The 15,793-nt window shown below is 39.1% G+C and overlaps 1 protein-coding gene across 2 annotated transcripts in view; it reads left to right on the forward strand.

The window, feature by feature from the left end:
- Positions 1-15,793, forward strand: part of Htr1f (5-hydroxytryptamine receptor 1F) — a 182,262-nt gene that overhangs the window by 143,891 nt on the left and 22,578 nt on the right. For both annotated transcript variants that reach the window (XM_045148053.1, XM_004663300.2), the window contains exon 2: positions 12,442-12,494. The gene's annotated coding sequence lies outside the window, so the exon portion shown is untranslated. The remainder of the gene's footprint in view (positions 1-12,441; positions 12,495-15,793) is intronic.

Here is a 15,793-nt window from a genome sequence, read left to right on the forward strand (position 1 = left end):
TTTTATGGATTTATATTCTAAAATAACTGTCTTTTTTTGAAATGCAGACTCATACTTTGTAGCTGCCATTGCTAGAAACATTTTCAAATAAAAAATTTTAAATGTTGCTCAATTTCTTTTATATATTGTGCACTTTACACAGTTTCTGATAAAATTCTGAAAAGGAGCAATAGATGGACAAGAGCTAATTCCCCAAAATTGCTTTTTAAATTGATAATAAAACATAATGTAAGTGGTGGGACGGTGGAAAGTAATGACTTCTACCACCTCTCTACTGAACCCTCGTCACCTGCTCGAGATGCAGCTACCTGAACCTCCTGTGTCCTTTGTATTCCCTAATGTATGCTTTCTTATGCTGTAGATTTGGCCCTTTCTTCACATTACACAGCCCAGGATGCCAACAACCACAGAGTATTTTGTTTTTAATTTTAAAACAATTTTTAAAATTGCAGCTGTATGCAACAGGTATAGGTTTTTTCTTTTATTCTTATTCCTTAAATAATATAGGGTAAAATCATTGCCCACCATTTGTATTGTCCAGCATTGTGAGTTACTGGAGATGTTATTAAGTTATGTGTAACCATTCATTTTATGTACAGAACCTCAGCACATGCAGATTTTATTACCACATTGACCTGGAACAAATCCCTTATAGATGCCAATAGATGACTCTATTTCCAGCCATACAAGTAAATCTAAAAACTGCTTGTTATTTTTCTTAGCTATCTGACTATGTTTCCAATCAAAATAAGCAGTAGCTAAGAAACATGAAGTTACAGGTTCTCAGAAACCATAAAACCAACCCTTGAAAGCTATTACTGGAAATTCCATAATAACAATTTATAACAAAATTAAAGAACAAACATGCCCAAAAATGTAAGTAGATGCAGGAATCATAAATAGGTATATTTGTGGGAAGAAAATGACTAGATAGAAAGCTTGATTGAATGGATAATTATCATATAATAAATGATACAAGAAAAAACAAGAAATGAAGTTCCAAGGTAATCAAAAGCTGATTTAAAATAATAGAAAAACACATGTAATATTAGGATTCATTGGTTGTACAATAAACATTTACAAAAACATAATTATGTATTTGACTTATAGCTACTGGAATCAACTTAATCTAAAAAATATATTGATTTTTAAGGGCAAAATTAAAATGCTATCAAGGGCTGGAGGAATGGCTTAGTGGCTAAGACGTTTGCCTGCAAAGCCAAAGGACCCAGGTTTGATTCCCCAGGACCCACATTAGCCAGATACACAAGGGGCCACACACATCTAGAGTTCGTTTGCAGTGGCTGGAAGCCCTGGTGCACCCATTCTCTCTTTCTCTCTGTTCCTCTTTCTCTGTCAAATAAATAAATAAATAAAATATTTTTTTTAAATCCTATCAAGCTCAAAAATGGAAAAGCAGAAATTCTGAGACATAATACAAACATAATTAATTGGTCAATAGGTGTGTAAGTGTCCTCATCTCACATAGTAGAGAGAAAACAACATCTTTTTGTTAATTAAAGTGAAAAGAAAATTTACGGGTTTTTACTAAAAGCCAAAAAAAAAAAGAAAACATTTTAAATATTAATATAAATGCAAAGGGAATGTGGGGTTTAGATGATAAGGAAAGAAGTAAGTTACCTACATCATCTATCACAATAAAAATTAATAAAAATTTCTGACATGAACTTTTTTGATTAGTTACAGACATACTCAGTGTGTAAACAGCACATGTTGCTACCATCCTTACCCTCATCTTTGCCACCTCCCCCCCCCACGTCCAATGGGACCCTCCTTGTTGGGGATTCTGGTTATCCTCATGGCGATTGTGGGTCATGCATTGTGGGGTTAGCCATCAGTTATGGGGAAAAGGCAATGTCTTTGTGCATAATGTCCCAACTTGTGGCTCTAACATTCTTTACGCCACCCTCTTCCATGAATTTCCCTGAGCCATGTTGGCTTCGTAAGTCTACTTCAATGATGAGATCTTGGGAGCCTCTGTGTCTCTGGATCTCTGGTTTGGTAGGAGTTGAGTGTCCTCTGAGTCTGTCTCCTTCACCCTTGGGCTGATACTAGATTCACCAAAAAAGTAGCACTCTTTTTCATTTCCCCAGTTACTGTATGGTTTTAGCTGGGACCCTAGTGAAGTAAGATGGGCTGATTCTCTCCTCAGGTTCTGTGTCCATTTGAAAAACAAAAGCAGATTCTCCAATGGAGACTGAAGTCAGTACCAGTTAAATAACCATTGCTAGTTTAGAGAGAATTTAATAGGTGTAGGCCCTCTTGTAGCCCAAGATTGGTGGGAGCTTAATATTGGAGAGTGAACTCACTGTTTAGATATGATTCTGACTTGTTTCCCAGTTCTAGCTATGGGTTCCTTTCCATTGAATGGATCTGTTAACCATCTAAGAAGAGTTGGTTACCTACCATGGCTGTGTGCCACTATTGCACCTGGGTGAACATCACGTCAGGTTGTTTGCTACTGAGTAGCTTAGACCTCAAATTGCTCAGACAAATATCGACCATTTCCCCGCAGTAGCTCATATAGCACCTTCTGGTACTAAACCAGCTAACTGTCTGGGGACTGGCTCTCTTCCAGATTCCAGCCAGGTCTTTCCATGTTCTGTACCAAAAGCATATTACTGACACAAACATTTTAAGGAGTGAAAACAGCTTATTAAATTGTATTGTTGTTTTGAACCACATTCTATATCATACTTGTAGATCTCCAGTCTTTCTAGGTTTTCTGGCTGTATCTACACTGTTATTTGTCTGGATTGATTTTCTAGCCAGTGGCTACCTCTGCCTTTTTGTCTAAGGTCACGTATGCGTGTGTGCGTGTGTGTGTGTTGTAGTTACCTTCTTTTTGCTGGCATAAAGCACAGACAAAAGTAGCTGATGAAAGGAAAGTTGTCTATTGTGTATTATAGTCTTGAGTGAAAGCTCCATGATGGCAAGGGAAAGATGGTAGAGCAGTGGCTGGACATCACCTCCTTCCAACATCAGTGGACAACAGCAGCAAGAGTGAGCTGAACTCTGGCAAAAGGGAACTAACTATCACATCCCTGATCCCACCCTTAACTACACACTTCCTCCAGCAAGGCTCTACTTCCCAAATTTCCACCAGCTGAGAGCTTAAAATTTAAAACAGATAAATTTATCAGTGACACCTAATTCAAGCCACCACATTCTGCCCTTTCAATAACTAATGACCATCTATGATGTAAAATGCATTCAGTCCAACTTTTTCCATACATTTTATCAGTCTCAACAATGTTCAAACATCTGCATAGTCCAAGGTCTCTGAACTGTGAGCTGTAAAACAAAAACCATATAATGTCACAGGGTAAACATTCACACTGCAAAAAATGGCATTACAAGGAAAGACTGAACCAAAACAAGATCTTGTGGACTCTTCACTTTAATGCACAGTTCATCCTCATGGCTCCATTGGGGCTTTACAAAAGGACTCCAAGCTCCCTACCTCATATTGCCCATGGCCATTTCCAAAAAAAAAAAAAAAAAAAAAAAAAAGCTGTGCTGCAAATTCAACCACCCTCTCTTTATTGCATTTATAATACTCTCATAGTACCAAATGGACTACCAAATTTGTTAATCCAGGTGGGAAGAAAGCCAACTTTGAAGAGCAGAATACTCCTTCAGCATTCAGTACCCCTTCTTTTGAAAGAGTCAAAATTCTTTCTGCTGTCCCAATGTGGAACAACTGTCCCAATCTCAATGGATGTGATCTCTACAACAATGGAAGATGAACAGATGTTGTCTCTGGCCTAAAACTTTCAGTTCTTTCTTTGCCATATCCATCTGCTTATACCAGTCCATTTCTACCCAATGCAACACTGCACAAGTTCTCAGGATGTGGGAAGCCTCACATACAAAATGCTTCTAGACCAGTCTGGAAAAAACTCTTTCTTCCCTTCCATAAGTCAAGCCTCACAATCAGTCCATAGTTCTTACTGCATTTATGTCTTTCAACTCTGACCAAATTTGGTCCATCAAACTCTGCCTTCAGCACTGAAAAGCATCTCTTAGAACAAGAAGTATCTCTTAGAACAAGGTTTCAAATTCTTCTACATTCCTCCCACAAATCAGTTCCAAAAGACTAAAAGCCACAGTCATCTTTCTAACAGCAATGACTCCATTCCTGGTACCAATTTTCTGTTGCAGTTACCTTCTCACAGCATCAGCAGCAGGAGAGTGAGCAAAATTCTGTCAAGGGAGAACTAAGCTATAACATCCATAAACCCTATCTCAACAACATACTTTTCCAGCAAGGCTCCACCTCCCAAATTGCCACCTGCTGGGAAACAAGCATTCAAATCACATGAGTTTATGTGGGACACCCAATTCAAACCACAACAATGTGTGTGATAAGGGATTTCCCTTACCTACTTTATTGAAGAATAATTTACATAGATATTATTTAGAGCACAAAATTCTTTGAATGTTAATGGTTTTATACCCACTGAAACAACCACCAGAATGAAAATCCACATTCCTCAAGATGTACTGGAGTCCTTCCTTCCCTATGTCATTGAACCCAGTCAACCACTGGTGTGCCTGAGGCACCTAACTAGTTGGCATTTTATACAAATATTATGAAACAAAAGACCCATCTTATTTTTTTTATTTCTTTTTGTTGTTGTTGTTGTTGTTTTGTTTTCTCAAAGCAGAGTCTAACTCTAATCCTGGCTAATCTGGACTTTACTCTGTAACCCCAGGTCTTGAACTCATGATGATGCTCCTACCTCAGCCTCCAGAGTGCTAAAATTAAAGGCATATACCACCATACTCAGCAAAAGACCCATGTTGTATCTGTCTTCTTTAAAGTGATAATGATTTTGAGATTCAACACTGTTACATGGATCTATTGCTTCTATATACTAATGTGTATATATACACACAATTGTATGTATGTAATTGTATATATGTATTATATATATTGTGTGTATATAAATATATACACATTCAATTGTGTGTTTATCCTTTTACCTATAGATAGACACCTAGGCTGTTTCTACCCTGAGACTATTACAAATGCAATAGATTTAACATTCATGACATAAACATGGCTTTGTGAGGACATGAGTTTTTACTTCTTATTGGTAAAAACCTAGAAATTAAAAGTCTGGGCCATGTGAGGCACATGGATCAAACTCTGGGCCTCAAACATACTGTACAAATAAAACAATAAGCAACACTTCCTCAACTTCATCTTTGATTTCTAAGTGCCAAATAGTTTTCCAGTGAGATTGACTTTTATACTTCTATCAGTGATACTTTGGTGAGTTCCATCTTTTTATTTTATGGGTTCTTTTTTTTTTTTTTTTTCCAAAGTAAGTTCTCATTCTAGCCCAGGCTGTTCTGGAACTCACTCTGTAGTCCTGGAATGACCTTGAACTCATAGCAATCCTCCTACCTCTGCTTCCCAAGTGTTAGGATTAAAGGTTTGCACCACCACACCTAGCCCCATCATTTTAGTATTAGCTATTGTATGCTATTTTGTCATCCTTTTCTTTTTTGTAATTTTAATTTTTTTATTAATTGGTTTTGTACTCAGTGAATGCAGTCATGTTGGTACCATTATCCATGTCCTACATCCTCCCCCTGGTCCCTCCTTGTTGAGGTATATGGGTCGTGCATTGTGGAGTTAGCCCACAGACATGGGTAGGAGAAATGTCTCTGTGTATCATGACCCAATATGTGGCTCTGACATTTTGTCCACCCCCTCTTCTGCAAAATTTCCCTGAGCCATGTTGGGTTCATTTTGGGTCTGCTTTAGTGATGAGGTGTTGGGAGCCTCTGTGTCTCTGGATATTTGATTTGGTAGGAGTTGATTGTTCTCTGTGCTGATCTTCTTCACCCTTGTGCTGGTACCCGGTTCAAGAAAACAGCACCCTTGCTTGTTTTGCCAATTATTCTTAGTTTCAGCTGGGGCCCTTTTGAGGTATGATAGGGTGGTTCTGTCCTTAGGATCTGCATCTATCTGTAAAAGAGAAACAGATTCTCCAACGGAGAATAAAGTTAGCATATATTCATTCTCATTCTCTCTCTTTCTTCTCTCTGTCTCTCTTTTACACTCTCTCTCCAAATAGATATTTTAAATAAAGAATAAGTGAAGAATAAGTATGAGTTTATTTCTAGATACATAAAAATAATGATTTATATATGTATTATGTATCTATAAGGTGTAATTTACATATTTATTTTTTCATCAATACCATACTCTCTTCATTACAACTTCAGTGTAAGTCTTGAATTAGAGGATTATATATTCTGAAGCTATGTTCTTTTGTAAAAAAAAAAAAAAAAAAAAGTAGGTTTATACTTCCATATAAGTTTTAGAGTCATCTTGCCAATTTCTAAAAACAATTCACTTAAAAAATTCTGACTAGGACTATCTTGAAACTAGAGATAAAATTTTGGATAACTGATGCCTTAATTTTACTCGGTCTTCTAAAGGGTTTCTCTACACTTTTGGGGTCTTTTGAAAATTTTCTCTTCACATCTTCTGTATAAGAACAGATGGTCTGCATATATTTTGTAAAATCAATTTCCAAGCACTTTGTGTTTTTTAGTGTCCTTAGGTATGAATTCTTAAATTTTCTTTTGCCAATTGTTTGCTACTAGTGCAGAAGGCTAAACTTGATGTCCATCAACTAAAAGAGGTCACTTCTCTTCTTTCTGAGTGGTTGTTTTCTTTAACTTTATTTATTAATTTTTATTGACAACTTCCATAATTATAGACAATAACCCATGGTAATTCCCTCTCCCCACCCCCCGACTTGCTACTTTGCAACTCAACTCTCCATCATGCCCTTTATTTGCAAGGAGAGAGGGACAGAGAGAGAGAGAATGGGCATGCCAGGGTCTCAAACTTCTGAAAACAAACTCCAAATGCATAAGCCACTGTGCCTCTGGCTTTATGTGGGTTCTGGGGAATTAAACCTGGGTAGTTAGGCTTTGCAGACAAGCACCTTAAAGACTAAGCCATCTCTCCAGCACTTCTTTAACTTTTTTTTTTAACTTTTTTTAAAATTTTTATTTATTTATTTGAGAGCGACAGACACAGAGAGAAAGACAGATAGAGGGAGAGAGAGAATGGGCGCGCCAGGGCTTCCAGCCTCTGCAAACGAACTCCAGACGTGTGCGCCCCCTAGTGCATCTGGCTAACGTGGGACCTGGGGAACCGAGCCTCGAACCGGGGTCCTTAGGCTTCACAGGCAAGCGCTTAACCGCTAAGCCATCTCTCCAGCCCACTTCTTTAACTTTTTATTGACAATCTTAATATACATACATGATGTATTTTGATTATAATCCCCTCCTATTATCTTTTTTGTCCTTTTCCCCCCTCTAATGAACTATTTTCTTCTTTCCATTTAGTCCTTCCTCTATTTTCATTGATATAAAGCTCTTTTTTACTGGGGTGCTATGGTGATAGGCATCCAGGGAAGTCCTTGAAACCCAAACCCTTGGTTTGTTTCTAATATTAATCAAGGAATTAAATAAAAAAGAAGACTGAGAAAGATAATTGTTAAATTATATTTACAGAGGGAAGTACTGAGCTAGGTAAAGGTACCCACATGGCTTGAGAGCCTACGGATAGCCCAGAGAAAAAAGCATGGAAAGCAAAGAGAAAAGAAAATTCAAGGAGCCCCTGCCATGAGGGAAACTAGAGGGTATAAAAGAACCCATGTGGAGAGTAAGGGCTAAGGGCCCTCCTGGCTGGAAGTTCCCAAGTCATCAGAGAGCCTGCCCCACCCTTGCAAAGGTATTTAGTGGTAGGCTGTCTTCTGGGTCAGGTGAACCAGAGGCATAGCTGGTTGGTTAGGGCTAGGAACTGTCTCAGGAAAAGGCTAGCCCTGACACCAAGTTCTGGGGGCAGAACTTGTCCAACCCTGATGTTTAAGTCCTATGAAAGACTACCCTCTGAGGAGGGGTCCTGGTTGTTTTTAGAAAAACAGGTCTAGGGAACTAGGCAAGAGATAAGAAGTCAGATTATCTTTGATATCTAGCAAGTGCAAACTTTCATGCCTTTTTTACCTTAAGGGGTCCAGTCCCCCGAACTGTACCATCTTCTCACTTTGAGCCAACTATTTTGTGTATGTGTGTGTGTGTTTGTTGCAGTCAGGTTCTCATTGCTGGCAGAAATCATCCAACCAAGAGCAGCTTTGGGGGGAAAAGGGGGATTTATTTTGGCTTCCAGACTTTAGGGAAACTCTCTGATGTCAGGAGAAAATGATGGCATGAGCAGGAGGTGGACATCATCCTCTGGCAAATATAAAGTAGACAATAGCAACAGTGTGCCAAACACTGGCAAGGGGACACTGGCTATAATACCCACAAGCCCACCCCCATCTATACACTGCCTCTAGGAAGTGTTAATTCCCAAATCTCCATCAGCTGGGAACCTAGCATTTAGAACATCTAAGTTTATGGGGACACCTGAATCAAACCACTACAGTATTGTTTGGGAATTTGGGGGGGAAAGTATGGTAATTTGTGTCTGTCAAGGAAATTGTTTATTTTATCTGTTATTTAAATTTTTAGCATTTAGGTTCCTAATAATCTCCCATTATTTTCTTAATATCTGTATGATTTATATGGAAAACTGATGTTTCATATTTGATACTGCTATTTTAGTTTCATCTTTTATTTTTCTTGATCAAGCTAGTTAGAATTTCATCTTTTCTGGATCTTCTCAGAGAATCTCTTTTGGACTTTGATACATTTATACTGTTTTGTTTTTCAGTGTTCATGATGTCTTCTTTTATCTATATTAACTTCCTTCTATTTACTTGGGCTTTGTTTGCTCTTCTTTGCGAAGATAAAATATGAAGCCAGGCATGGTGGTGAACTCCTTTAATCCCAGCACTGGGAAGGCAGAGGTAGGAGGATTGCCATGAATTTAGGACAACCCTGAGATTACATAGTGAATTCCAAGTAAGCCTGTGCAAGACCTGACCTTGAAAAATGAAAAGGAAAAAGAATGATATAATCTGAGTCCATTAATTTGTAATGTATAGAAATAAGCTTGAAATTTTTCTCTAAAAACTGTTCAGCTACCTCCACGAATTTTGATATTTAGTGTTTTTAATTATCATTCAATTCAACACATTTTTAATTTCCTTGGTAATTGCTTATTTGGCCCAGGGATTGTTTGAAATTGCATTGTTCAACTTCCAAACATGAGGAGCACTTATTCAGTGCTCTATAGATTATAGACTAAAATGGAAAACTGCATTGTTTAGGTCCTGTATAGCCTGTTTTATTGCTTACTTGTTGTATCATTTGCTGAGAGAGAAATAAAATTTTTACTGTGTTTGAGATATTCTTTTTTCTCCCTTTATTTTTGTGTGCCCTTGAGAACATATGAGTCTCCAAATAGGACTATTCTCATTTTAAAACATGTAAAACCCTCAAATAGTGCATGACCCATAGGAAGCATTCCAAAAACATGACTGTCTATAAGCAAGCTATGCTTTAGTCAATAAACTGCCCTAGACTTCCTCTCAGCCTTGACGATGTTAAAGTCATCCCTAAGAAGACAACTAGTGATTAACAGCCAAGCCTGGTGTCTCTTTACATATACCTCACTCTAAGAGGGTTCTGCTGTGGTTGACACTGCACATCAAGATTTCTCCTTACAGGTTTTTCTTTCTTTGATTTCCATGATGTATTCACTTCATCATTTTGCCTTTCTCTCTCCATAATTAGTTGTCCCATCTGTCTTAGAAATGGAAGTGTTCAAACAGTGTCAAATGTTAAAGTTCCTTTTACTTCACAAGTCTTCCCTTATTTTATCCAATATTACTTTTCCAACCACAATCTCCATGTATTTGATATCCAAATCTTTTCCAGCTATTAATCTTCTCCAGAATTTTAGATCTATATTCTCTATGATACCTATTTCTTCATGTTAATTCTAGTATTGCAAATAGTATATGCCCAAGTACAAATTTATTTCCTTAATACTATACCCTAAAATAATTAACTTGTGTGTGTTCTTTGTGTGTAAAATTGCACAAGGCCAATGTATCAGTCACTCACATTGAAAACAGCATTGTGAAGAAGACAATAGCATATATTAGGACTCCTGTAGGTTCGGTTGATTAGGTACTCTGAATTTAATACAAAACATCTGAAATAATTCTTCTGTCCATATGGTTGGGATAGGACTGTACAAGTGCCTAGACTCTCGTGTTTGGAAGATGCAATGAGACAGAGACTATATTGCTATGGCATAACAAAGTTTTGCCAGTTCTATTACATCTAACTGTTTTTTTGCTTCCTACATCCATTTATTGCCAAAGATTGACAACTTGAGCTCTGTGTTTGAAGCCTGTTGTTATTGTTTTTTCTGTTACTTCAGAATTTTCTTTTAAAACAAAGATTATATTTTTCCAGAATAATAAATTCTTCTCTTCATTTTATTTTGCATATTTAAATAAGTTAATTATTATAGTGACATCTAGAAAGTAGTATCTTACTTAATTTCACTTTAGGAGACTTCCAGCAGTGTTAGTATGAGGGAAACAAATACTAAGTTTAAAAAATTAAAAATGCATTAGTAAAAGAATTTAAGATACTGATTTGATATTTCATGCTGTTTTGATAATGTGATTTTCTAGTGGAATAATTAAATCTATGCTGGGTTGTAATGTGAGATCACCATTGTTTTTTACAAGACTTATGAGTTTGACAGATTAAATAGGAATGACTCAGTAGCCTAACTAGTGAAATAAGTACATATTTTACACCATACTACCCCAGTTGATCACAAATAGCGTTTAAATAGGTAAACATGGCATGTTTTAACTTGCTCATGTTCCACCTGAAAAAATTCTCTGACTCAGCAGCTACACTTTAGAAGTAATTAATCTAAATAAAAAGCAACAAGGGTACTTTTCCTTCTTTATAGAAATAAGTGCATGTTCATCTTAAACATTTGCAACTCAGCTACATGCAAGAACCACTTAAGTAGTGCTAAAATCTCAATGCCCATGCCACAGCCCAGAACAATTAAACCCCAATTTCTGAGGCTGAAAAGTAGATAGCAGTGTTTTCAAAGGTCCCTAAGTCCTTCTAATGTCGGGTAGCAAATTGAAAACAACAGCTGCCTCTAAAACACTATATGAGCTTGCCTTTACCCCTGTGGGCAGTGACTAATTGATAATTTGGAAAACCTCCTGAGGTGAATGACAAAAATAAGTCATTGAAAGTATCAGGAAATAGTTGCTATCCTGGTGGTAAATAAAGAAAAGAAGCATTATAGCTTTGAAGTAGTAAACTGATTCTGATTTGCCTCTTAGGGGTAAGGGATAACTATGAGTTGGATTTCTACATGAACCTCTGCTGACACCTGTCACCAGCTTAACTGAATGTGTGATAATAAATGAACCACTAGATCTATCAGACTCACTGTCCTCAACTGTACAACGCTGTCATATGTGTTACAAAAGTGTTATGAAAAGTCATATGAATAATTTATATAACGCATTGTGTGTGCTTTCTCTTACCATCACATGCTTGCCCTTTGATATCCTTAGTTCCAATGTTCCCTTCTCCAATTCCTTTATTTTTACTTAGTCCCTGTTACTTAGACCTGGGTTTTATTAAAGTTCAATTAACCTACGCATAGACAGAGCAGACCATTTGAAATCTGTGCTGGTGATGCATCTAACTGGTACTGTGGTGGACTGGTTTCTAATTATTACCATATTATTTTGGTTGTCAAGCTGCCTGTGGATGTTATCAAACATAAAGTGTCTAATAACCTTCTTCATTATTCTCCAACTGTGTTTCCTAGAATGCTACATTTCACAAACATAACTGGTAACACACACACACACACATAGTGTAGTCTAATTAATTACAGACAGGTAGTATGCTGGGTCCCCATAGTGGAAAGTAAAATACTGAAGTTTCAGAGAAGGTCTACAATTAAGATGTCTCTTCAGCTTTGATTTTCCAATTTTATTTGATCACTTAATCCTTCAAAACAGCACCAACTAACAGTTTTAATAGTCCATGTCTCAGGAAGGGGGAAATACTGATGAATGATTCTACTAGATACTGTCGCATCACTGTGAAATAGCTGACAGAAACAATTTCAGGAAGGAAATATTTACCTGAGCTCCCTGCTTCAGACAATTTCATAGCTTCATTCACGCAGGGAAGTCAAGGGAGAAAGCTTCCTTCATGGTGCATGAGCATGTGGTGAAGGCTTTTCACCTCTTGCCAGGAATCAGCCAGAGATTCCCCCAGTGGCCCACCTCCTCCAGCTAGGTTCCCCTCCTAAAGATTCCACAACTGACTAGAGGAGTTACACCAGCCGGGGATCAAGCGTTCAAAACTCATGTCTATATGGGATTGCTTCCTTTTGTTTTTCAGTCATAATTAGAATTTTTGTCTTTATTTCAGAAAATGGCATAAACAAGAAGATGAGCTGACCCCTTGGGCACTACCAGCTGTGGGTGAGTTTTTCCTGGGGCAAGCAAGGTTGAGCCAAGGGGAGACCCCCAGCCCTTACTCTCCACATGAGTTCTGTATCCCCTCCAACTCCCCACATGGAAGGAGCTCTCTGAAATATTTTTTTCTTTTATTTTCCTAGTTTTTCCCAGGCCCTTTATGTGGGATCTAGCCATGTGGTTGCCTTTCCTTTGCTCTGCATTTCCCTCAATAAATATAATAACTTAATACTTATCCTTCTTAGCTTTTCTTATACAATTTTTTTTATTAAAATTAGAAATGAGGCCAGGCATGGTGGTACATGCCTTTAATCACAGCACTTGGGAGGCAAAGGTAGGAGGATCACCATGAGTTTAAGGCTACCCTAAGACTACATAGTGAATTCCAGGTCAGCCTGAGCTAGAGTGAAACCCTACCTCACAAAACAAAACAAAAAAAAAAAAAAAAAAAAAGAACGTAGGGTTTAAGGTTTAAGGACCTTCCTGGACCCTAAACACTCCATTACATATTGGAGGCCCATAGGAGGAATGCTCTTAAGAAAGAAAATTATGAATATTATACTATAGGGGAAAATGGGAAGCACATTTTCCAGTTTGGAGCATGACTGGGTATTTCTGCTGCTTCTCTCTACTTACAAATCACTATCTCTGGCTAAACTTCTGTGCCTCCAGGCTGCAGGGCCGACCCTGCTGGGATAGGAAGAAGGGGTGGCACCAGCCGGGGCTCATCAGTGAAGGTGACAGAACTTCCACCTTGGAGTGAGATGCTCTTTGATGAGCTTTTCAGACCCCCTGAATTCATTCATATGGAATGACAACAGGCCTCAGATATCTAAAAGTATCCTCAGGAAAAATACCTTTGGAGGTATTATCATGCCCAATCTAAAGCTATACTATAAAACCATAGTAAAAATAAAAATAATCCGGCATGGTTCTGGCATCAAAACAGACATAGACCAATGGAACAGACTGACCCTTAGTTCAAGTAACTACAATTACTTAATCATTGTCAAAGGAGCCTACAATGTACACTGGAGAAAAGACAGTATCTTCAACAAATGGTGCTGGACAAACTGAATAACCACATTAGAAAAATGAAACTACACACTTGGGAGGCAGAGGTAGGAAGATTGTTATGAGTTTGAGGCCACCCTGAGAAACTTAAACGCTCAACCAATGGGATTGCATGAAGTTAAAAAGCTTTTGTACAGACAAAACATAAACAGAGCCAACAGACTACCCACAGAAAGGGAGAAAATCTCCACCAGCTGCACCACTGACAGGTCTAATATCTAGAATCTACCAAGAATTTTTTAAAAAACTAAGCAATAAAAAAATCAAACAATCCATTCAAAAATTGGGGCAGAAAACTGAATAGAGAATTCTCAAAGGAAGAAATACAAATAACTAATACTAAGAAAATATTCAACATCCTTAACCATCAGAGAAATGACAATTAGAACAATTATGAAATCCCACCTACTCCAGTCAGGATGGCAATCAAAATCAAATGACAATAAATGTTGGCTAGCTTGATTACCTACATGAGGTAAAAGGTAGGACCCTATTACTCAAGACACAGAACACAGAGATACCTGGCCAGACTCTGGAAGAGAGCCAGTCCCCAGATGTACTCCATGGGCTACAACTGGAGGAAGTGGCCAACAATGTTGTGAGCAAGCAGCTGTCTAAACTGCTCAGAAGCAACCAGCCCGAAAAGAAGTACACACCAATGCAATGGTAGCACACATCCTTGGTAGTTAATTTCTGATTGGCTAAGAGATCTATTCAGTGGATAAGAACCCATGTCTAGAACTGCAAACCAGATCTGAATCCTATGGAGAAAAAGATTATGCTCTCCAATGTCAAGTTTCCACTAGTCTTTGGCTAAAAGAGAGGCTATATTGATCAGAATCTCCCTAAATAAATAATGCTTATCCTATTTAACCTATGATAATTTCACTATCCCTTAGAGAATCTATATGTCTTTTTTAGAAGTTAGAAAGACCCAAAGAGATAAACCACCCCTCACATTTTAGCCAAGGCCCAGTTGAAACCACAGAGGAATTGGGGAGTTGAGCAAGAATGCTGCTTCCATAGTGAACCTAACGAGGACTTCCGGTTAAGATGGCGGCGTAGGTACCACGCCAAAGCAGCCTGGGGGGGGGAAAGACCAAAAAAAAAACTCAGCAAAATACACACTTTTACTAAAAAGTGAGGTGTATAGGAAGTTGAGGCGGCAGCGGAGAAGTGGAAGAGTTATAGAGCATCCAGAGCCTGCACAGGCGGGAACAGCGGCTCCGGGGCGGCTCGGCTACCCGCCGCAACCGCGGAGCGGCAGAAAACCGCCGGACTCTCGGCTCGAGCCGCAGGACAAGCCAGGTGCGGGATTTTCCCCTCACACCGCGCTCTCCGCAACTCGGGAAACGTGAGGGGAGAGCGGCAGCGAGCAACGGAGGGGGGAGCAGACCGCGAGGTAAAAGCACACGTGGGGAAGCGATACAACCAGAGCAGCCGCGGCTCCCTCCCCTCCCCCGCCGCCGCCTGAACCCAGCTCCAGCGAACACAGCAGCGGCCCGGGACCCGGCCACGCCAACTTGGGCTGACGGCGGGACCCAAGCAGGAGCAGAATTCGGCAGCAACTTCAGCAGCTCCAGCACCGGTACCAGTGGCCCCAGCAGCAGCGGACCCAGGAGCGGCAGCGGTGACAGATCCCGCAGCAGCGGCTTCGGGGTGAGCAGCAGCAGTGGACACGGCAACGGCAGTTTCAGCAGCGGTGGGGGATCCGGGGGTGGCATCTACAACAGCTGCAGAGGCGGCAGCAGCGGCTCAGTTTGCCCCGTAGGAAAAGCAAGTGCCCAGCTCCAGAAATCAGAACAGCAGCCCGACGACCCAGGCAGCAACTTGACTGAGACCACAATCACCCAAGGTAACTGAGATTGCACCAGGGAAGGGTCTCACTTGGTCACAAGCTGACTTGGATACCTCAACAGACCAGAAATCTAAACCTCTTTGTTGATAGAGGATCTGGTCATTATAATAACTACTCTTGCATACATACTCGGGGCTGTTTTTGATGGAATGGGTACAGTGTTTAGCTAAATTTTAGAATCTACCAGTATATTATTCCACTCAGCCTGCTTGAATACTCCTATAGCAGGGAAACTCAACCCCTAAGAACATCTTTGTAGATACTCTGAGAGTCTTAAGAGCCACACCTAATACCTTAAGGTCCTACCCTGAAAATATATTACATCAAATCAATTGATACAGCTAAGAATACACAGCTAGCTAGAAAATCCAAG

This window comes from Jaculus jaculus, chromosome 4, assembly GCF_020740685.1.
Source record: "Jaculus jaculus isolate mJacJac1 chromosome 4, mJacJac1.mat.Y.cur, whole genome shotgun sequence".
Taxonomy (NCBI): Eukaryota; Metazoa; Chordata; class Mammalia; order Rodentia; family Dipodidae; genus Jaculus; species Jaculus jaculus.